General features: G+C 46.7%; 1 protein-coding gene across 2 annotated transcripts in view; it reads left to right on the top strand.

Moving 5' to 3' along the window:
- The first annotated feature begins 20,701 nt into the window (after positions 1–20,701).
- Positions 20,702–23,992, top strand: part of SLCO2B1 (solute carrier organic anion transporter family member 2B1) — a 70,040-nt gene continuing 66,749 nt past the window's right edge. The window contains exon 1 of one of the 2 annotated variants that reach the window (XM_054973131.1): positions 20,702–20,802. The gene's annotated coding sequence lies outside the window, so the exon portion shown is untranslated. Of the gene's footprint in view, positions 20,803–21,404; positions 21,467–23,992 lie in introns of those variants that run through there. The other variant, XM_054973130.1, reaches the window with a different exon arrangement.

Below are 23,992 nucleotides of genomic sequence, written 5' to 3'. Positions count from 1 at the left end.
CTGTTCATTTTGTCTCTCCATCTTTCCGAAATTACTGGGAGCTTCATTTTCCCCAAGTACGTCGCTATTGAGTCTTTATTCACTTCTTTTTTGTTGTACAGTTTAGCATAAAATTTGTAAAAGGCTCTGCTAATAGCCGTCTGTTCCAGATATACTTTATTGTCCTCACATATTTTATTTATTGTCTTCTTCTCCTTTCTCTTCTTCAATTGCCACGCCAAATATTTCCCAGGTTTATTTGCACCTTCAAACGACTTTTGGTTCATTCTCTTAAGATTCCATTCCAGTTCTTTATTATTCATTGCCGTCAACTGCTCTTGAAGGATTTTAATATCCTGGTATATTTTCTTTTTCCCTGGCCTTTTCTTTAATTGTATTTCTTTGGCTTTTATTTTCTCCATAATCTCCTGTCTCTTCTCCTCTTTTTTTCCCCTAGCTCTTCCATTTAAGTCCATTAGTATACCTCTAATTACTGCCTTATAGGTATCCCATACCTTATTAGTTGGTACTTCTCTATTAATGTTATGTTGTATGAAGAACTTAGTTTCCCTTCTCAACATCTCCATATTTTCTCCCTCTTGTAACAAGTCCTCATTTATTCTCCATCCTTTCCTTTTGGTTCTTTTTCCAAACTTCCACATAATTGGATTATGATCTGAGCCTACCATGGGCATTATTTCTACATCCTTAGTCCAAAGCGCTAAGTCTTTTGAGGCCCAGATCATATCAATTCGTGATAACGTAGAGTGTCTCGCAGAATAAAACGTATATTGTCTGCCTTTAGGATTCTGTCTTCTCCATACATCTTCCAAAATTTCCTGTTGCATTAATACAAAAAAAGTCTTTGGTAGTAATCCTCTTTTCTTTTGTACAGTTGATGATTTTTTGTCCTGTTCCAAGTTTGTAACTCCATTGAAGTCTCCTGCAAGAATTATCTGGTCGTAAGAAAGTTCATATAATTGCTTCCTTAAATCCTCAAAGAAACTTTCTTTTGCTCCATTAGGTGCATAAATTCCAATCACCAACACTCTCTTTAAATTCCATGTACATTCCACTGCTAAAATCTGGCTTCCACATCTCTCATCACTAATTTTGGCTGTAGCTCCTCTTTTATATACAATGCCACTCCCCTTTTTTTCTTTTTTGAGGCCGCTACAAAGTCATTGCCCAATTTGTTCAATTTAAGATATTTTACATCCTGCTTTCTGATATGAGTCTCTTGCAAACACACAATATCACATTTTTGTTTTAATAGCTAGTGGAAAATACTTTTTCTTACCAGGAAACCCTTTCCTTGATCAGTTCTAAGACTAAAGCAAATTAAAATAAATAGAATGTGTTAACATATTATTCATTAAGCATATTATTATTATTATTATTCGAATTATCCAAAACACAATCAACAATAAGCAGAGGTCACATGTTATTATTGATTGGCCTTGCTAAGCTGATCCAAGTTTCCGCTGGAGACTTAAGTATCAACGAGATATCGGTGTAATATGTACGCTGTTCCAAGTAGCACCGTCTTTTGCAGTTCTGTAGGTGTTATGTCAGAAAGCTGCAATTTTTCCATACGATTTTCAAAGTTTTTCGTGATGGTTCCAAGTGCCCCGATGACAATGGGGACTACTGTTGCATTCTTCTTCCATAGTCGGGTGGTTTCTATTGCCAGATCTCTATATTTAATCCCTTTTTCTTGTTCTTTTTCTTCGGTATCCCCAGGAATTACAATGTCAATTGTCCACTTTTCGGTTTTCCACGACTTTTATGTCCGGTGTATTATGTGTCAACGTGCCGATCAGTTTGAATTCTGAAATCCCACAAGATCTTGACTTGTTCATTTTCTAGCACCTTTTAAATTTATTGTTGTTGTTTTGTTGTTGTTTGTTTGCTTGCTTGTTTGTCTGTTTGTTTTATAGCCCGCCCTCCCTGCAAACGGGCTCAGGGCAGGTTACAACAAAAATAAAAACACAGGCATAACAATAAAATCACAAATCTTACAATGCAGCACTTCAACAATTCACCTGCTCAAAGGGTGAAGGTGTGGGTTGATATCCTGCGGCTGCTCATATGTGGGGGGCAGATGACCATATAGCCACCCCCCCACAGGTGGGTGGCCGGCAGGGAGACTCATTTGACGGATTTAATGTTGGCCTCAACCAAATGCCTGGTGGAACATCTCTGTCTTGCAGACCTGCTGAAAGGATGGAAGATGTTGGCGGGACTGAGTGTCTTCCGACAGAGAGTTCCACCAGGTTGGGGCCAGGACCGAGAATGCCCTGGCCCTGGTCGAGGCCAGTCGAGCCTCCCTGGGGCCAGGGACCACCAGTAGGTGTTTACCTGCAGATCTCAGCACCCTCTGGGGTATATATGGGGAGAAGCAGTCCCTCAGGTATATGCATACATGTTCAGAAGATAGGGTTGCCAATTTCTTGGTGGGGCCTGATGATATTCCAGAATTTCAACTGATCTCCAAACTATAGAAGTCAGTTTAACTGGAGAAAATGGCAACTTTGGAGGGGGGGCTCTATACCCCTATAAAGGACCCTTCACCCCCCAAATCCTGCTTTCCCCAACTGCCACTCTCAGATCTCATTTGGCACCCCACAACTGGCAATTCTAATAGGAGTTATAAGCCTGTTAAAGACTTCTGAGAGGAAGGATATGTCTGTTAGTTTGAATAGATTTTTACATTCCTCTTCATTGACAAAATTCAACCCGCTTTACTCATCATAGACACCTCTAAAGCCACGTTTTCATGCATCAAACCTAACACAATTCTGTTAAACTATCAAATTTCTGTAAGCCAGGAACGGTTCTATTATTTTATATCCATTTAAATGCAAAATACAGTGCAGCAATAAGAGCGCATTAAAATACATCAAACCAACTAATGTCCCATTAAAATAAAATAATTTCCCAGCCCAGATTAGTGTGTGGGCAGAACATTAAAAGCCGCTGCGACCTAATAGGCCTTGGCTGGTCTTCTAGCAGTAAATCACGATGGACACTGATGAAGAAATTTCAAAGGCTACTGTCAATAGGGATCCATTTCCCTTGGAGTAGCTTTTGGAACAGGCTTGAAGAATAGGGCGGCTTTCATACAAGGAAAAGTCCTTTCCAAAGCAGGCTGTACCCAAGTTGTTTAGGGCTTTAAAACTTGGGATGTGAGGAAAATTCCTGAAAATATTTTCTACCAGAACTGTTTTCTTCCCTAGAAAACTCGTGGGTGCTTTTTCGGGCAAGAAACTGTAACCAGCCCAAGGCCTTATCAGGGCATATCTCCACAGAGAGTTGTTTTAAAATGAAAGCTTGGCATTAAGAGAACCCAATTCACAGGTTTTTATAACATTATAACGCCACAAGCAGGGGAGGATATCTCATTCCTCCAATATTTCCTCTTCCTGCTCCCTCAGCGCCCCCCATGGCCTCTCCCCTTTTCCAGCTTCCTTGCCTCCCACCCACCAGCTGACCTACCTTTACCTGCCCCTCTGTCTTCGGGATTACAGTTGTTGCGGGGTTTTTTAAAGCCAACCAGTAGTGGTGGTGGGGAATGGTTGCTGTGTGGGACAGGCGAATGGCAGCAATGCAGGCAAGACTGCGAAGTAAGGTTGCCAGTTCCAGGTTGTGAAATTCCTGGAGATTCTGGAGGTGGAGCTTGGAGAGGGAGGGATTTGGGAAGGAGAAGGACCTCAGTGGGGTATTATGCCGTAGAGTTTACCCTCCAAGCCAGTTTGATGTAGTGGTTAAGAGTGCAGGACTCTAATCTGGAGAGCTGGGTTTGATTCTCCAGTCCTCCACTTGAAGCCAGCTGGGTGACCTTGGGTCAGTCACAGCTTCCTGGCGCTCTCTCAGCCCCACCCACCTCACAGGGGGATTGTTGTTGCGGGGATAATAATGGCATACTTTGTAAACCGCTCTGAGTGGGCATGAAGTTGTCCTGAAGGGTGGTATATAAATCGAATGTTATTATTAGTGTGACTATTATAGTATTATTTTCTCCAGGGGAACTGATCATTGTGGCCTGGAGATTAGTTGTGAAACCAGCAGATCTCCAGCCACCACCTGGAGGTTGGCAACCCTACTAGATCTAGACTTTCCCTTGCACAGGGGTGCCATCTTGGCTTTCCCAAAACAGGAAAAGAACAGAAATAAGATGCATTGAAATGCTATTTGCATAAAGCTATGGCACACCCTCCCTTGGAATATTGTGTACAATTCTGGTTGTTGTATTTTTGAAAAAGAGGCCATTTTCACACGGCCACATGCCCGGAAGACAGCATAAAAGCATCTTCCTAGCATGATCCCCTTTTTCTGATGTCATCAGGCCATTAAAGGGCATGGCCGGCACCACCATTGAGGCGGTGAGGCAGGCGCCGTGGGCGCTGAGGTGCCAAAGGGGGTGCCGGAGGGGGTACCGGGGGTGGAGGCGCGCGCCATGGAGCTGGCATGCCTGGCCCACAGCTGCTGCAGCTGGCCAGCCCTGCGCCGCCGCCGCCACCAACACACGCCCCCAGCCAGACACAGCAGCCGCGGGCGAGGCACGGCAGGCATCCGGGGTGGCGTGCGGAGTGCGGGCAGCCTCCACGCCCTGTTCCAGCCACCCCTCAGCCAATGGGGCCAGCTTGCTGCGTGATGTCATCATGCGGTGACGTCTTCACAGAGTCCGGGGGCGTGCATGTGCACTACATGCGCACACATGTAGGGGCAGCCGTGGGCGCCAGAAACCCTGGCGCCACCCCTGTTAAAGGGGCTCGTGCCGGGAGATCGTGTTAGGAATATGCTTCATGCCGTGAGTTTGTGTGATCTCCCGGAGTGCATGTGAAAATGGCCTGAGTTGGGAAAACTGCAGAAGAGGGCAAAATAAATATGATTAAGGAGTTGGAGCCCCTCTGCTATGAGGAAAAGGTAAAGAGTCTGGAGCTTTTCAGTTTAGAAAAGAGGTGACCACGTGGGGACATGACAGAGGTTTATAAATTACGTATGGGATGGAGAAAGCGAATAGAAAGAACTTTTTCTCCCTCTTCCCTAATACTAGAATTCAGGGGTGCCCGTTGACGCTGATGTGCAATAGATTCCAGACAGCCCCAAAGAGTTCTTCTTTACTCAACAGGTAATTAAACTGTGGAATTCACTGCCAGTGGAGTGATGGGAAGGAGCGCAAAGGGCTGTAAAGGGAGATTAGAAAGATTCAGGAATGATAGGTGCATCAGTCGCTACGAGCTAGGGCGACTAAAAGGAACCTACAGAACTTTCCCTTCCTGAGAGCGCTCTTTGGTCGATGTAGAGCTATGTATAGTTTACAAACCCTGTTCAGCAGTCATCTGACCCTGCTATACCTTTGTGGCTCTTAACAGTGAGATCTTATATAGAGTTATTCCTCTCCCTGCACACTGAAATCAATGGACTTAGACTGGAGTAACTATGTTTAGGATTGTGCTGTTAGTTTCTTAGTTTCCTGTCTCTTTTGCTCCTACTTCCTTGGACCTTTTGCCATCCTACTAGTATTATCTTCTGGGAACCGACTTTGGTCTGCCTCCCCGACCAACATTTTTGCCTTGTCCATTTAGTTATTCAAAGGTCAAAACAATCATGGAAAGGCCTATCAATGACTCATTTATTTGCTTTGATACATATTTGCTTAAAAGGAGTTCTTAGGTACCTTGGCTTAAATTCCAAGAAAGCCCTGGCTCTATCAAATATGGCCGTTTCCACACAGCTTACCTTGTTCCGGAAAACAGCGAAATCTCTCGTGAAATCTCGTGAGAAGATGCTGTTATCACATCTTCTCGTGCAATAACAGCGTCTTCTTACACGATTTTGCGTGTTAACAGCGTCTTCTCGCAAGATTTCATGAGAGATTTCGCTGTTTTCCAGAACAAGGTAAGCTGTGTGGAAACGGCCTATGGCTTCTCCTTTTCCCTTTCCTCCTCTCTGTACAGAAAAAGGTGTTTTCTTAGCGACATTGAAAATTAACATGGTATTGATTTCTTGTGCACAGTTAGAGGAGATTGATATACATAGGAAAAGTACAGGGCTGTATATTAAGTACATTCGTCAGTATTTCCAAAGTTTCGAAGGATTTCTGAACAATTGTCTCATTTCAGAGGAGCTTTTGCCATTAATTCTCAAAAAACTTTGCAGCCTGTTTTATAAATCAGATAGAGATTAATGAAGAATAGAGTAATAAAGGAACAGGCTAATATGGTGCATGAATTATACATATATAAATTTAAACTCGGAGTTCATAAAAATTAAATCAGACACCTTAATGGTTGATATATATATCAGTTCCCAGCTTGTAACTAAAATGAATCTGAGGACTGCGGCAAACTGTTGATGGATGATGGTTCAGAGTTCTGGAGGCCTTGAAAATAGTCAGATAGTGCTTTGGTGGCTCTGACTGACTATCTAGGGTTGCCAACCTCCTGGTGCGGCCTGAAGATCTCCCAGAATTATAACTAATCACCAAACTTCAGTTCCCCTGGAGAAAATAGCTACTTTGGTGGGTGGATTCAATGGCACCATTGGAAGGGGAGGAACCACTGCGGTTCCTCCCCTTCCCAAACCCTCCTCTTCCTAGGCTCACAGAATCACAGAGTTGGAAGGGGCCATACAGACCTCCTAGTCCAACCTCCTGCCCAACGCAAGATGAGCCTAAAGCATCCATGACAAGTATTCATCCAGCCTCTTCCTGAAAATTGCCAGTGAGGGGGAGCTCACCACCTCCCTTGGCAACTGATTCCACCTTTGAACTACTCCGACCGTGAAAAAGTTCTTCCTAAGATCCAGCCGGTACCTTTCTGCATGTAATTTAAGCCCGTTGCTTCGGGTCCTACCCTCTGCTGCCAACTGGAACAGCTCCCTGCCCTCCTCCACATGACAGCTTTTCAAATATTTAAAGAGAGCAATCATGTCCCCCCTCAACCTCCTGTTCTCCAAACTAAACATTCCCAAGGCCCTCAGCCTTTCCTCGTAGGGCTCAGTCTCCAGACCCCTGATCATCCTTGTCGCTCTCCTCTGCACCCACTCCCTCAAACTTCAGGATTCCCCCAGCGTGGAGGTGTTAACCCTACAACCATCTGATGCTGACCTGCCTTGTTAGCAGGGCGTAACCTTGGGTGGGGCTTCTTGGGCCAACCTCTTTCATGCCAGGATTCAACCCTGAATTGTGTGAAGTGATGAGAATGGCTTTGGTAGAGTGCCCATTCCCTTCCCAATAACCGGAACATGTGCAGCAGGGCTTCTTGGCCCCATGGTGTGACTTCCAGGCAGGCTTAAGTGGCAATACTTCTCATTTTGCAACTAAAGCACTGGTTGCAAAGGATTCTTCTTCTGTTTTCCCTGTAGAGGGGCTTGTTATACCTTTGTCTCCAGATATTTTGCTCCGCGTTGTCATTTGGATGGGTGACAAATGGCCCCACGGAGCATCCGGGTCTCTAAAGATGCTCAGTTTAATGGCATACTACAAGAACTAGAGTAGGTGACTGAGGGAATAGTCACAATTTTGTCAGATGGTAACGAGGTGTCACTTCTGCAGTGCTGCCAAGAGATCTCCTTTTCTTAATTTGAAAGAATTTATAGCTGAAGATGTCTTTTCCCTTAAAGTTCTTATGCAATTATATAGCAAGCATGTTTGACAGGGTGACACGGGAGATATTTCATCCCTTGTTTCTGCTGGAATGACTCCAGAAGAGAGAGAGAGAGCTCACAACCAAAACAAGTGGAAGCGCCCTAACATGTCACATGGAACAACTTCTATATCCCAGAATAGCCTGATGCAGATGCTCTGTTTTCCCAATCCCTGGAAGGGTGTTTATTAGATGGGAAAGTCCTTGCAATTGGCCCAGCACATGAGGCCATGAGAGTCACACCCATAGCCAGCAACTGTATGGGATAGTAGTTTTGCCAACATCCAATGGCTGACGCCATTGAGCAGATTGCCACTTTGCACTTTAACTTTTGGAAAAATGTATTGAACTGCTACTATATTTATTGAAATGTCATCCATCAAAACTGTTTAAGTAACTGCTTTGATAAAGGGATTCCGGAACGGGAGTTCCTGCTGGCAGTTACCTTTATTCATATTAGAATCTTGCACAGCACAACAAAAATTATATATTTGAATTGGGTTATGATGGATGTGGATCCTCAGATGATGTGAATTTGTATTATGCTTGTATTAATGATTCTTATGAAAGTGCTTTATTAAACAAGTTGATATATTCATATAATCTAGTTAGTAGGGTGCGGTTTATACAGTTTGTTTGCTGATTCATCCCGCACCTCTCTCCTGTGTTAATTTCGAGAACATCCAGGTGAAGCCTGGAGACCTTCCGGAATTACAACCGATCTCCAGACTACAGAGATTGGTTTCCCTGGAGAAAATGGCTGCTTTGGAGGATGGACATTATGACTAGAGATGGGCACGAACAGCAATGCGAACTAAAAAAAGCCACGAACAGCCCAATCGGCTGTTCGCGAACAAGCTGTTTGTGAGGCCCCATTCTAAACGAACAGGTGGTCGTTGCAAGCCTTGTTCGTTGCTGTTCGTCAAGCCAGACAGTCTGGCACCTGAAATCAATTCCATTGGCAACTGGAGGTAGGGACTGCCTGAACTTTGTCTGAACTCCTGCTGTTGTCCTAGAAACCCAATCTAAGCCCAATTTAGCTTGATCGGCAGGTCTTCCTTTTAAGTGTGGAGCTCTAAATTTGTTACAAGGGAGCAAAGAGCAGGGGGGAGGGGGGTTCCCAGCTCTGGTTTTGCAGACAGTGAGGGAGAGACAGTTGCTGTTGGCATTTTGAGAGATGAACAGGGTGAGTGCATTGGAGCTTGAATTTTCTTTGTGTGTGGTGGGGATAGGGATCTACCTCTTCAAGTTCCAGGGCTGCTGCCAGGCTCTGGGGCCAAGCTATTATTTATTATCGGTACCTTTCCTGCTGCCTGATCAGGTAAGGTTTCTGGGAGTGGTGCGGTAGGGATCTACCCCTTCAGGTTCCAGGGCTGCTGCCAGGCTCGGGGGCCAAGCTATTATTTATTATTGGTACATTTCCTGCTGCCTGCTCAGGTGGGGTTTCTGGGAGTGGTGCGGTAGGGATCTTGATGGCTGGAGGAGAGCCTGCTGGCCCACACAAACAACAAACAACAAACATGTTCATGAACAGGTCATATTCATCAATGTTTGTTGTTCGTTGTTCATGGATGGCAACGAACAACGAACACCATGTTCGTTGTTGTTTTTTCTGTTCATGCCCATGTCTAATTATGACATTCTACCCTGTTGAGGTCACTTCTCTCCCTGATCCCTGCGCTATTCCCAAATCTCCAGGATTTTCCAAATCTAGAGTTGGCAGCCCTATGAGATGGTGATGCAAGGACACAGCTCCTTCCTCAGCGGAACAACAACAAACAACATTCAACTTATATACCACCATTCAGGGCAACTTAATGCCCACTCAGAGCAGTTTACAAAGTATGTTATCATTGACCCGAATCACTACATATCAGTTCCTCTTGTTGCCTCCCAGGTAGGGGGGTCCAGAAGAACACCATGGTCCATGATATCAAAGCCACTGAAAGATCCACGAGCCACAGCAGACTTGCTGAATGTTCAGCTAAGCTTCATCACACATTCTGAATTTATTTCTGCCTAAAACTCAGAAACAAGAACCATATAAAATATGAAACAGAAAATACAGTATCCAGTGTGGGATGGTATCAGTAACCTAGGGCCTTTGTCCAGCTAAAGTTAGTTAGGACTACCCCACTGCAAATAATGGCACATTAGTGGCAACTCACTTCTTCCATTCTTTCAACAGAATTTACAACACAATCCTATGTATTTTTACTCAGAAGTAAGTCCCATTGCATTCAATGGGGCTGACCCGCTGGTGAATATGTTAGGATTTCACCGTTAGCCACAGCCAATTTTATCCGGACCCAAAGAAACAAGTCAAAAACTCCTCTGTTACATACAGCTCAATCTTACACGTTTACTCAAGAGGAATATCACTTTTCTGGGTTTACTCTCCAGCAAGTGCACTTAGGACTACAGCCATAGATCTACAAACCCTATTACCAGGTAGACATAAGAAGAAAGCAGTAAGTGATCCATAATTAAAAACTCTATAATGTGTAGAGTCCTACAAGAGTTGCACTAGAATTAAATAGCCTAAATTATAGACAAGAGTCTTATAAATTATATTTGAAGCCCTGCTGGAGAACTGTTGTCTTTCAATTATCCTCAATTTTCCTGAAAAGCTCAATAAACATCTTGTCCTCTTGTAAGATTAGAATCTATACTGTCTGGTCTTTAGATAAAACATTCTGTTCAAAAGAACATGCCTCAAGTAACTGTTTTTACTCCAGGAATCACAGAATCCTCTGGGATAACAGAAAAAATGAGAATTAAAATAACACTTCATGGAAGAAAAAAACGCAGTAGTAGTTATACACTGACCTAAGAGACCCACTTGTGAGGGAATAGCAGTAAAATGTGGAACAACCATGTGGAAACCTAAGACACTGCTTTGGTAGAAATTTAGCAACACCCAAACCACAAAATCACATTACTATGTCATGTTGGAATGCTCCCTCTGGCATTCACTACTTGCAGGACTCAGGTTTCTGATTTAAGGGGAAAATCAGAAGTCTGTTTATTTATTCCATTTCCGATGTGAAAAACTTGTAATTGCTTAGTGGTCAGTGGGGAAAAAAGGGGGCAGAGAGAGCTTTTCCCTCAATATTCCATAATATTAGAATTTGGGAGTATCCAATGGATTGTGCGCTATTGGACAGACAAAAGGAAATACTCTTTAATTCAGTGAGCGATTAAGTTATAGAATTCATTGCCAGTGGACATAGTGACGGCCACGAGCATGGATGGCTTTTAAAAAAGATCAGACAGTGTTACAGATAGGAAAGGGGAAAAAGTGGCTTTCCTTGCTGGGAAGGAGCAACCTTAGACCGAGGTTTTCCTGGAAAGCACCCTGGTGGACCCTTGCCATCACTCAGGTACCTTCAGAGAACATCTAGACTGTTCCCTAGCACAATAACAAAGTAACAGGGTGGAAACCCTGAAAAAATACCTTATCGCAAAATATGTAGGGCCCAAGCAGTATGTCACACAGGGAAAAGATTCAGAGAAATATCCCAGCGAAATGTATTGCACTAAAGAAGCCAAAAAATGTCTTTATAGAAAGAAGGGGGGAAAGTGTTGGAAATAGCAATGTCTGGTGTCCTGCAGCAGCAAGAAGTAAGAAGAGCCTCCCATGCAGGGGGCAGCAAGGATCACTTAGTTAGGACAGTGAGAGCAGCACCTCTCTTGTTTCCTGGGGGTCATTTCCTTGTCTTGTCTCCTATTGGGCTAAACAGGGCAATATCCTGCTTCTTCTCTCTCCTGCCACACTTCTTCTCTGTCTCTGCAAGACGTAGTCAGATAGCAAGGAATCTCTCTCTCTTCTTTACTCTTAAGTATGTATTTCCTCAAATAAACACACACACACACACACACACACACACACACACACACACACACACACACACAAATGTTGAACGAACTCAGCTAAGTGCACTTTACCTAGATTGTAGCAGGTCCTCAGAGCATGTACAGAGCTCCTTGCAGTACTAAGATAATGGAGGAGTCCTTAACCCCTGGCCCACTGTTTTTGGGGTGTCCAGATGTTACTCTGTTCCAAAGTGGGGACAAAGAAAAGTCCAGAGCTCCCAGATATTTATGGGCAATGGAGTCTATCCTAAGCCAGCCTCCCCGGTGAGATTGATTTAGCAGATCTAACCAATCCCCCTCTGATGTCAGAGACTATGGCTACCAAATGAAGAATTAGTCCCACCATTTTAATGGCTCTGCATTTCCGTGACCAAAAGGGAATCTGGTACAAACGGGTGGACCTTTGCCAAAAAAGGATTAAGTTGGCCAGGTAGCTCCAATGTGGCATAGAGTATGAAGCGCTATTCTCATGTAAACCCCAGGGGTCCAAGAACCCAGGTGCTCTAGGTGGCTCTCTGGAGCCATATTGAATCTTGGGATTCTGTCACAGGCAGACTCGATTGGTCCGTCAGTGGCTGCTACTCGTGGTGATTAAAGGAACTTCCATATTCAGAGGCAGTAAACGTCTGAAACCCAGTGCTAGGGGGCATCATCATCACCATCATCACCACCACCACCACCACCACCACCACATTCGATTTATATACCACCCTTCAGGACAAATTAATGCCCACTCAGAACAGTTTACAAAGTATGTTATTATTATTACACTAGCGACGTAGCCCGTTGTAGGAAAAAAATACAACAGGCTCTAGAAAAGGGAGGGTCTTAAGGTTTCTTCTTTCCTGTTGAAGTCCTGTTGTTGAATCCAAAGGGAAGAGGCAGGTGAGGGGTTGCCCCAGAATGGGACCATACAGTGTAGTGAGGTGTGGGGAAGGAGTTCTGGACAGGAAGAAAGGGATCCCTAGCCAGGAGAGGGACCAGCTTGCAGCATTTATTTGTATGTGTTTTATGTGCTGTCAAGTTGCCTCCGACCTGTGGTGACCCTATGAATGAAAGACCTCCAAAACATCCTATCAATAACAGATTTGTTCAGATCCTGCAAACTGGAGGATGTGGCTTCTTTTATTGAGTCAAACCATCCCATTTAAGGTCTTCCTCTTTTCTTGCTGCTTTCCACCTTTCCTAGCATTATTGACTTTTCCAGAGAACAACAACAACATTCAATTTATATACCGCTCTTCAGGACAAACTATGCTCACAGAGTGGTTTACAAAGTATGTGATTATTATCCCCACAACAAACACCCTGTGAGGTGGGTGGGGCTGAGAGAGCTCCAGAGAGCTGTGACTGACCAAGGTCACCCGGCTGGCTTCAAATGGAGGAGTGGGGAATCAAACCTGGCTCTCCAGATTAGAGTCCTGCTGCTCTTACACCAAAATGGCTCTCTTGTCATCTCATGATGTGACCAAAGTACGATCGCCTCAGTTTTGTCATTTTAGCTTCTCGGAGGGATTCAGCCTTGATTTGATGTAGTACCCACTTATTTGTCTTTTTGACAGTTCATGGTATCCACAAAACTCTCCTCCAGCACCACATTTCAAATGAATCAATTTTCTTCCTGCCAGCTTTATTCACTGTCCAACTTTTACATCCCTATATAGCAATGGGGAATACCTTAGTTTGGATTATCTTGATCTTGGTTCCCAGAGAGACACCTTTTTATCTTCAAGGATCTTATCTAGCTCCCTCACAGCTGCTCTTAGCTTATTTATAGCTCACGTTTCTCACTGAGACTCAAAGCAGATTACAGAGAACAGAAAGAGAAGGGGGGAGTAGTAATATAATATAGGACATCCAATGAACAGTGCAATAAGACCAGGAGTACAAAACCGAACGAGAATGCGAAGAACAATGTGATTATACAGTATAAGATGTACAGTGAACAAAGCAAGTAGGACTAGGAATATGAAAATTGAATGATAATATCAATGCGACAAGAATAGGAATGCCACATTAAATGACAATGTGAACAGCAAACCACCCAGGTGGGCATTGTGCAAGAGACACAGGATGTGGAGTTGCAAAAGTACAAGGCAGTGCTGTGCAGTAAGGCAGACCAGCTTGAAACGGGAGATGCAGAAGCGAGTAAGAAGTGAATGGGTAAAAGGATGTGGAGGGCTACATTCGGGAAGAAGAGCAGAATGATGGAGAAGAACTCACGCTCTGCCTGTCTTGAAGAGCAAAGGTTTGGTGATTTCATGCTTGCGGTTGTTGGCGTCATATATGCCTCCTGCATATCTGCCATGAATGTATATGTGATCTGCCTCTGGTCTCTGAGAGTATGGGAAGTTCTTTATTGCTGCATTGCCAGTAGGTTTTCTCTTTCTCGCTCCGCTGAGCCAGTGTCCTTGACTGCCAGCTGAAACTGGCTCGAAATGTATCTTTCTTGAGAACCAAAGAAAAGTTCATCTTTCACACTGTCTACTCTAAAACCATGTCTCACTCCAATCCCTCCCCCTGTTAACGGGCCTCTTTGCCAAGGGCGGGAATATCCCCTATAACTAACACTGCTAGCCCTACATACGTCACTTTTGCCAATTTCACTGTCTGAACACCTTGTACCGAATGGATCTCTTATAAAGTTACTTCAACTGGCAAACCTGTGTGTTAACTGTGGAGAACTTGGGGATTTAACGGCCAGGGACTGACAGTTGGAAGAAATTCTGGAGGGGAACCAACTAAAAAATGGAGGGCTTCAGGTGCCCTTCTTGTGCACCCAATGGAGTGCCTGTGGAGGAGCCTTGATATTGACCTACCTTGGTGCAAAACTAGGATCTGTGACGGCATTGGACCGAAGCTTCAGAACCTGGCTCCCCATGGGTGGGTTTGTGGTGGTTTTCTGATTGGTGCAACCCTAGGATCTGCAACCCCATTTGTGTGAATCTGGGATCCAGGCTGTGATAGCGTAGTTCAGCCTTCCTCTGGTAAAAGGGGCACTTAAAGAAGCACAGGAAACGTGCTGAGGGGGGACCTACAAAGGTCCTGATTGTGGAAGAATGGATGATAACGAATGCCACTCCTGCCTCAGATCCCCAACAGTAGCCCACAAATGGACTGATGGTCTTGTGGAGCTCCTCCCTCACCGGCAGCCCACCTGACTGTCTGCCATCCTGCCAGCTCCCCAGGCAGGTGTCCTCCAGGCCTCAGATGGGCAGGGAAAGGGGGTTGCACTGCCTTGTTCCTTCTCCTGCCCTGGGAATGCCAGCACACGCCAGCAGCCTCTCCCTGCAGTTCCTCCTTGGCCCTCACAGAACCTGCCTTTAAAGGATCCCCCTTGCCCCACCTCCCTAGATCTTCTCCCAATCCTGACCCAGCCTCCCTGAGTGGCCCTTCTCCCAGCCTATCCAATGGGAGGGCTGGGTAGCCTCTGCAGTCTCCTGACCCCACCCCCTCCATCCCAGCCCAGGGCGGGGCATCCTGCTCTCTGCTTGGCTTGCCCCTGCTGCTTCTGGGGCCTCTCCGGTGGCTCCCTTGGCAGCTTGGGACCTGTGCCTGCCCGGCTCATGCTGCCGGCAATCTCCTATGGACCTGGCTGAGATGGAGCTGCCTGGGCAACAGCAGGAAAAGGGTGAGTCAGCTGGGTGGCTACAGGCTGCTCCCCTGGGCTGTGCCTGGGCGTCGGCTGCTGCTGCCGCCCTAATGGTGAAAGTGACCTGGGGCTCTGTAGAGGTACCTGCAGCTGCGATACTGGCATCTGCACTCCAGAAGCCCCAACGACGTCACTTCTGGACTGTAAAACAAGAAGTTACAGGACCTTAGTGGGGTCAAATAACAACAACAGCAACAACTGTGTGGTTTATATACCACCTTTCTAGACAGATTAGTGCCTAACTCAGAGGGTGAACAAAACCTTGTGAGAACTAGCAGCCTCCTGAAACCGCAAGGGAATTCTGGGCTGTACCTGCAGGCTCTTCGCCCCCCCTGTCCCGCCCCGTTGCCCTGGACAAGCTAAACTGCCAGCTGGTGTTGGCGGTGATTGAAGTGGGGCAATAAAAGGCCCCGGCTGCATTACTGCTGCTGCGGCATTCTTCTTCCTTGCTGTTGTTGTTGTCCTGGCTGGCTTGGCAGCTGTTGGCGGTGGTTGAGTTGGGGGCCTTAAAGGGCCCACGCAGTGTTGCTGATGTCCCGGTGGACTTCCTTGTTGCTGACACTGCAGGTTCCCAAGCGGACATCCAGGGGTGGCTCTGGCAATGGAATCGGTCCTGTTCCCAGACAAGGCGATTTTGATTAATGTTTTCCTGCAAACCTGGGTTGCTGTTTATGGCCAAAGGTGTGAGGAGGAGCTCTGGAGGTTCAAACAAAGAGCCTTGATTGATGTCCTCCTGGAGTATTCAGGCAGTTGGCTACTTCCTCTTGAAAGTGCCTAGGGGAACTCCAACCTTCATTGCTTTACCCTGCTATAATAACAAGCTAGATGCATCCCTATCCCACCTCTGGCACCTGCAGGTCAAAGGTTCTTGAAGAACAAATGACAAGGGTCTGGGCAGAGGGGCTGCCGTGCCACGTGGGGCCCTCATGTTTACAGCGGCCCTCGTGATTGTTGGGTTGCAAAGTGCACATGAGAAATGCGTCTGAAGTTTACACCAACTTGGTATAAAAATGACCTTGAAATGATGGTCTTTAGGTACTTTTGACTACCTCGGAGCCTGGATCTTCAAATTCCAGGACTGCATTTTGTAGCTTTGCTTTCATTCAAGGGCAAAATCTTATCCGGAGCCCATAAAGTGTCTCTTTTCTTGTAAAGCATTTAATCTCATCAGATTCACTTGTCCATAACACGGAAGCCGTGATGTTGCCAGAAGGACAGGCATTCTGAAGGAAAGTTATCAGTAAAAAATCGGTGCTGTCCAACAAGATGGATTTGTATTTTCTGGGCAGTTGGAGCCCATCTACATTCCAGCACACTTACTCCGACACATCTCCGTGCAGCTTCAAGGTCATTAAGAAGGTTTGTTTATGGGCTGATTTCCTTGCATATACAATGGCCTGTGTGCTTAAACTCTAAGTTGGTGATTTAGTAACTGGGATATGGTTGAGACTGGACGCACCTCAAAAGACAACGAAGAGCTCAAATGGCGTTACTTTTTAGACACAGAGCAGAGATTGGATACTGGAGCGGGGAAAAAATGGGATGATGGCTGTTAGTAGTAGCAAAATCAAAAAGAGTCCAGTAGCACCTTTAAGACTAACCAATTTATTTGTAGCATAAGCTTTCGAGAATCAAATTCTCTTCGTCAGATGCATAATACAGAAACTGGTCAAATATAGAAGAGGAGGGGAGGAGAGAGAAGATGCAGTTAGGGTGGGAGGGGGAGGGTGCAACCAAAACATTCCTTTGCTAGTAAGTGTAAACATCTACTACATTTACTAGCAAAGGAATGTTTTGGTTGCACCCTCCCTCTCCCCCCCTAACTGCATCTTCTCTCTCCTCCCCTCCTCTTCTATAATTGACCAGTTTCTGTACTATGCATCTGACGAAGAGAACCTGATTCTCGAAAGCTTATGCTACAATAAAATTGGTGAGTCTTAAAGGTGCTACTGGACTAACACGGCTAACTCCTCTAGTAGAAGAAAGAATCCTCTCTTTCCATACCGTACAGGCATTACATCTGTTTCTGGTGCCTGCTTGTCCTCTACAGATGGAATCATCTAACTGCCAAAGATAATGATAAGAGTGTACAGCAGTGTGTAGGGCCATGGCACGATGACCACAGTATCTGTGCGCCTGCCTCCAAGAAAAGAAGAAAGCCGTATCTTAGGTGTACCACTTGCTGTCTGGAGAAGAGCATTGGCTGCAGAGATGCATGCTCAACAAGCTAGAGGAGGGCAGGGAGGAGGAAGCTTGCTGGGCCAACCACCTCCTGTTGCCCCCCCTTCCCTTGCCTGGAGTTACCCATCTTGAGGGACAAGGAAGAGGAAGGGTCCGGGAAGAGAAGGCCAAACAAGCTGGCTGTCCCCCCACACCTCCCTTGCTTGTCCCCAGCACGGAGCCTCGGTGCCTGGCCCTCTGCCAACAGCTCTTGTTTCCAACGCTCTGGACACTTTTCTAGGAGGCTTTCCAGGCAGCAAAAATATTTTGAACAAGCAATGGTTCTGTGCCAGTGATATGATGTGCCATCTTTGTATAATGTATTGGGGGGAGAATCTTTCCACCGGCTTGCCTCCCAAATGAACAAACAAACATTAATTTGCCAAGCCTGACAACCCAAAACGAATGATATTTACTCTGAAGACAGTCCCACCGGTTTTAATGTTAAGTTGCTTTCAAGTACGCTTAGAATTGCAGCCTTTCAAGTGAAGACAATTTGTAATAGGACGGAAACGGCGATTTGAAGAAAGGTACTTAGAGGCAGAAAGGCTTAAAAGAAGAGGTTATCAGGTGACCAGGTGATGTGGACACTTTCTGAGATGCAGCCAATACCAGTTTGAAGAATGGGAACTAACTTCAGTGGGACGATTTTGGACTCAAATTCCCAAATCTGTAAACTGTCGTCCTAGATTTTGAACCTATGTGGATCCTCCTGGGTCAGGCTGAGGGTCCTTCTAAGCCAGAGTTTAGTTTCCAGCTAGATGCCTTGAGCATGTCACAACAAGCCGGTGACGCTGATGACGGCCGGTGTCCGTTCTTGGTCCCCTTCTTGGCTGAACAGTTGTAAAATATGACTCTGGGTCTCTAGGGGGCAGCATTAGCAAGAAGAAGCTCGGAATACCTTGGAAACTACGATCCTCCCTCTCCAGCAGTTTTACTGCTGTTCATTTCACATCATTGTTTTCAGTTTGGACGTAGAAAGTTTCTCTTTTCTGCATTCTTCATAAAACATTCCCTGCAGTGAATTCATACTCACCTTTACAGCCTAACTTGAAACGCTTTTTCTCTGTAATCTTCACAACCCTTTCCTCTGTGGACAGCACCCAGGAGCAGCGCAAGACCGTGAAAAAGCACGGTGGATGTCTGCCAAAAATCCCAATGTGGTAAACCGCAGTTGCACCGCCAGGCACCCTAAACAGAATGTTACGGTTGCCACGTTTTAATCATTCCGCTTGGGCAGCGATTAACAAATGGGATGCCTCCAGACAAATGCATGTTTTAGGGACGAACTGAAATCACAATCACGAGAACAGAGTTGCATTCTGCTTTATGTTGCAGTTCTTCTTTTTGCTCTCCTTATCGCCTGTGGGGAGAGATTGCAGCTTTGGACGGATTGTCTGTTATAGGTTTGCCTTCCCAGCCTCCTATAATGCTGTTCTGTTCTCTGCCATTCAGTAAGCGGATGCACGCTATATGGATATTATGCAGACAAGACCTCTTCCCCCCCCCCCCAAAAAAACCCCACTGCCTATGTGCTGTGCCTCAGGGTGGCTAAGCTCGTGAGCCTGGCAAGCAGCTACTTGCCTAGAAAGAACTGGTTTTTTTCTGATTTAGACGGGGTTTCGCTTCTTGCCCTCCTCTTTTGGGACTGGGTGGGAGACAAGAAACTTGGGAGCATTTTCTGGTCTTCTGGGTTTTCAAGCTGGGATCTGCAGGAATTCGGGTGCTGTGTCTGCATGCCGGTGCCCCTTCTGGTGAGCACTCAGGGCCCCTGAGTGGAAGAGGGGCGCTGCTGTGGTCCCAGCCCATTTCCACCTCTCTAGGCACCCTGTAGATTCCTCATCTCCTGGTCTGACTACCAGGTCTCTGCCTGGATAACAGCCAGAGCGCTGAGCATGTGGGAGGGAAGCCAGCATGGAATAGGCTGATCTCATCAGATCTCAGAGTCTCTCTACACAAGACATCGTACATGGGATGCTCAAGTATAGGGAGATGCAATGTTAGCTGGGAAGCGTAGTTTAAAAAGACAGAGCCAGCAGAGATCGCTCCTCAGAGAGTTTGTTAATTTCATCTTTGCTTCTCAAAGGCTCTGTCAATTTCACCTCACCTTTCTAAAACTGTGTGGGATGGCAACCAAAGGGCAGCGAGGAATGGAAATGGGCTGGAGCTGCCTTCCAGAGCTGGGCTTGGCCTGGAGAGGTCACAGTGGGCTCAAATACCAAGATATCTGGAGATACCAAGATATCTTGAGCTGTGACTCACGAAAGCTCATACCCTACCATAAATGTTGTTAGTCTTATAGGTGCTCCTGGACTCTTGCTCTTTTCTCCTGCTACAGACAGACCAACACGGCTACCCATCTTGATCTTACTGTGATTTAGAGTGCTAGGTCTGGTCTCATGACAGAAAAAGATTTCTTTAAAAGTTTGGGAGTGAACTCTTCAATCTCTCTGCTAGGATTTCAAAAGTTTTTGCTGTAACTTTCTTACTCTGCCATTTTTTCCCCTCCTGACCAGGCATGTCTAATCTCAGGAAGCTCAGGACACCTCCTCTGGAGGCTGTGCATAAAAAAAAAACAGAACAACATGTTCCAGCACAAAGCCATAGGGAAGCCAACTACTTCTCCAGCCCGTGGAGTTCATAATAGGTGCATTACGGCCTGGAAGACAGAAGCAGGGCAGCCGGCAGGTGACTGGTGAAGCGCTGCTAAGAGGAGGAAATGGAAAGAGCCTCAAGAGCGTTGAACCTGAAAAGGGGAAGCTCGGGTGACGGGTTCGACTTTTGCGAGGGCTACCCAGCAGCTTGTCTAGTAGGCTTCGCTTGTCACGCAGGTTTTCTGCAAAATCTTGCTCAAGGCTGCAGATCTGATGAATTCCCAACCTTTGTTGCAAAATTCCTTCCAGGGCTGGATTTCAGCCGTGGAAAGTGTCCCCCAGTAGCTGAGTGTCGTGTTTTCTGTATAAAGGCAGGCTTGCGTGGTTTCCCTGTGGCTGCTGATCCAGCCACTCGCTAAATGGACAAGTGGGCAACCTTGCCACGCAGAGAGAAATGCAAGACAAGGTCTGCCTTGAGCCCTTAGGAGAAGGAGAAGGTTTTCACTGCGGACAGAAAATAGTCGAGCAGCTAAAGGTTGCAAACTTGCCGATCACCAGAGGGAAAAACTCACCCAACCTGTTCTTGTGCCTTAAATGCAGTTCGAAGTGCAGAAATCAACCGGCCAAGCCTTTCTCAGAATGAAGGTCAGGCGTCACCACCTGCTACTGTTATCTTCTCACAAGCTTCCTCAAATCTACCCCCCGGCTTGCCAGGAACAAGTGCCTCCGTTGAGCGCAAGGAGAACGGGCTTTGGAGCAGGCCGCGGCAATTCACACTGAGGCTTGTTGAACTCATGAAGCTGCTTTCTCCCGAGCTCGGCCACTCAAGGTCAGTATTCTCTGCTTTGGCTGGCAGTGACTCCCCAGAGTCTCAAGCACATTTCCTGCAACCTGATCCTTTAAGGTAGGGACGGTGGGGACTGAACCTGCGAGTTCTGCGTGTTCTGCCATCGAGCGGGACCCCTGCCTTACGCCTGCTCCAAAGCCCAGCGATGTGGCAGCTACACTGTCCCCTCTTGAGGGCAGGAGGGCTCGGCAATTTTTACAGATTACGGCTGGCAGGTTAAGCCGAGCCCCAAATCTGTGAACCCCTTTCTCCATAGCAAGCGGTGGTTAAATGCACTACTGCAGTGGTAAGAGGAGGAGCTGGCAGATCTACAGAGATCACGGCTGTTGCTTCTGGAAGCTCTTTTACGTCTGTGGAGGGTGTGTGTGTGTGAGTGTGTGTGTGAGTGTTGACAGAACAGCTCCTGACTCCGCCTCTCTGAGTCTGAATCCAAAATGTTGAGTAAGAAAAGAGGGAAGGGGGGAAGAGGAGGGTTTCAGGCCAATGGCACCGCTGAAAAGTGTGCCAGAAAATGGGAGGGCACTGGCTCCGTGCAAATTTTAGGAAGGCAAGGCACCTCTGAGTCCCTTCCTGTCTAAACTAAAGTGAATATCGAGCCACACCAACTGAGGCAGCTGGAAGACTTTGGAAAGCTGACCTAGCTACTGTAAGTAGCCCAGATGTTTTGCTCTGAAAGTTACTGAATTTTCCTGCTTCTTAATGCAAGCCTTTTGTGACCTCTAATGCCTGCTGAGCGTCCTTTGCAGCTGACCAGAGCATTGCCCACGGGGATGTCAGCTGAGCTTTCCTGCCAGGTCTAGGCAGGACTTTTTCTGCAAATGCTTCTCCCCCTCTGTCTTCTCCTCGCATCCTGCCTTTGATGCAGCCGGGCAAGTCAAATGGCTCCATTTCCAGTGTTCCGTCTTGCAGATCTCAGCAGGAACAGAACTACACGGTGAAATCAGATGGAACTGTCTTTGAACAAGAGTTTCCATCTTTCACTTTACGAATTCCACCAGGTCAGACACAGCTTTGTGTCATCTGGTGTTGTTGTGCAGGCAGGAAACCAAGCTGACACCTTGACAGTGCTTCGCTGTCTCTATTGCAAAAGCGTACAGTGAGGCTGCCTTCTGCCAAGTCAGGTCAACGGTCCTTCATGACCTGTGTGTCTCCTTTGACTTGTAATGGCTTTTCCAGGGCAGACAAAGGTTTAGTTGTTTGCCCTCACAGTACCCCTGTTCTAAGGGCAGCACAGTGCCAAATTCACCCTGGTTCCCGTTTTTCAGATTGAGAGCTGAGGCTTGGCCTGGCTCCCACAGATAAGCAAGGGCTGCAGCCCAAACCTCCTCAACGCTAGTCTCGTTTAACTGCCCGCTCATCCAAGGTGCCTTGTGCAATCCTAAAGTTCTCTCCTGTGCCATTCCCTCTGAGCGTGGAGGGGAGGGTTTCGCGTTACTCTTCATATGAATAGGAAAAATGGCTTGGACTTTTAAGACCTACTGGGTCCAAACAAGCTTATCCCAGTCCTGTAGCCTGCCTCCATCAGTGGCCAACTAGACGTCTCTGAGAAGGTCGTAGGCAAAGCATACATCATTTGTTCCCAGCGTTTGGCATTCGGAGGTGGCACTGCCTTTGATCATGGCAGTCTTACTCAGGTCGCCACGGGTCGTACCAACAGATAGGCCAGTTCTCCATCAATGTGGCTGGACCTTTTTTAAAACCGCTGTGCAGCCTGCAAACACATGGTGGGATGACGCACACAGTTGGAACCAACCAAAGGCAGGCGCGAGTTTAGCTCATGCTTTTGTGCCGGCAGGACCTGAGGTGCTGCGGCTTTGCCAGGTAATCCACGCCTCACAAAAGGGTTGGCATCCTGTCTACTAATTGCTTTTCCTTCTCCTTTGCGGAACCTTTCCCCTAGTTCTCTCTGAGCAGTAAACTGGCATCCGAGCTGTACCATTTCAGTCTACGGGTAACCAAATGCTCCTCCTACAAAAAAAATTCCTTGCTGTTAGAAAAGTAGCACGTGAGGGGAGAAGGTTTAGCTAGCTCCCTATGTGCAGAGATGTTTTTAAATAGAGGGCGTGTTAATCCTACGAGCCCCTTGCAACCTAACATTTTACAGCTCAGACGCAGGTTGACCACTTTAGTGAATTGGGCCTTTGTGCAGGTCCTCAAAACACCCTCGGGGCGGCCTGGTGCTCCGAGGCTGCCCCTTTCCCCAAATAGCTGTTTGACGGAGGTTTGTGGAAATCAGCAGACTCCAAAATAAAATTGTTGGGGAAGTGAAAGGGCCTTGGTAGGAGTTGTGTGCATGATTGTACGCACTGTGATGGTCCCAGTAACATACACTCCTCCCCGCCCGCCCCCGGCCACACTGCAGAGGAGGCCAAACTGGAGGTGCCTCTGAGAAGGCTCAAATTAGCCAATGCAGCAAAACCACCAGTGCTGGTTTGGCTAAACTTAGGTTGCTGGGGGAAAGCTGTGTCAGCAGAAGAGGCAGCTGTCTGTGTGCTTTCCTGGGCTTGTTGGGAGGAAATATACTGTCTACGTTTCCTTCTGCTTCACCGTCCCCAGGATGTACCGCCAGAGGTTTCTGAAATATTGTTGAAGTAGTTATTTATTCCACATCCGAGTGTTCCTGGAATGACTTCAGTGGGGGTTTTTTGCTGAAAGATTGCTAATGGGCTGGAAGCATGGGGCAATGTTTGGACAGAGAATTTCAGGGGAGCTCCATGTCTCTGGCTCCGAACTGGGCCAGCTTGGGGCCACCCAGTAAAGATGCACTGCGGACGTTTGGCTCACTCCTTCCCAGCTGGTAACATTTGTCGTCTCCTGGCCTTGTGGCTTGCTGGCACAGGAGGTGGGCCTCGCATGGTGCAACCAAATATCTTGAACCAGTCCTCTCTAAAGGTGGGCTCTGGAAGTGACATCACGCAGGTGTGCCCGTGAAGGGAGAGCACGCGACCAGCAGGAGGCAAGTGCCAGGTTCCCTCCCCCTTCCTGCCGGGAGGGTATAAGAACCTGGCAACCGTAACTGTAAGCCCCATATGTGATTCCAGTAGTGGGCCAGATCACTCTACTTTGAGAGCAGAACTTCCCTCCAAAGACATAGAATGAACAGAGATGTTTCTGGGTTAGCTGGATTAGTCTCAAGTGCTCCCATAAGAAAGGAGCCTTAAGGCATTTAGTA

The sequence above is a fragment of the Eublepharis macularius genome, chromosome 3 (assembly GCF_028583425.1).
Source record: "Eublepharis macularius isolate TG4126 chromosome 3, MPM_Emac_v1.0, whole genome shotgun sequence".
Taxonomy (NCBI): Eukaryota; Metazoa; Chordata; class Lepidosauria; order Squamata; family Eublepharidae; genus Eublepharis; species Eublepharis macularius.
This window is presented reverse-complemented; position numbering and strand designations above follow the sequence as displayed.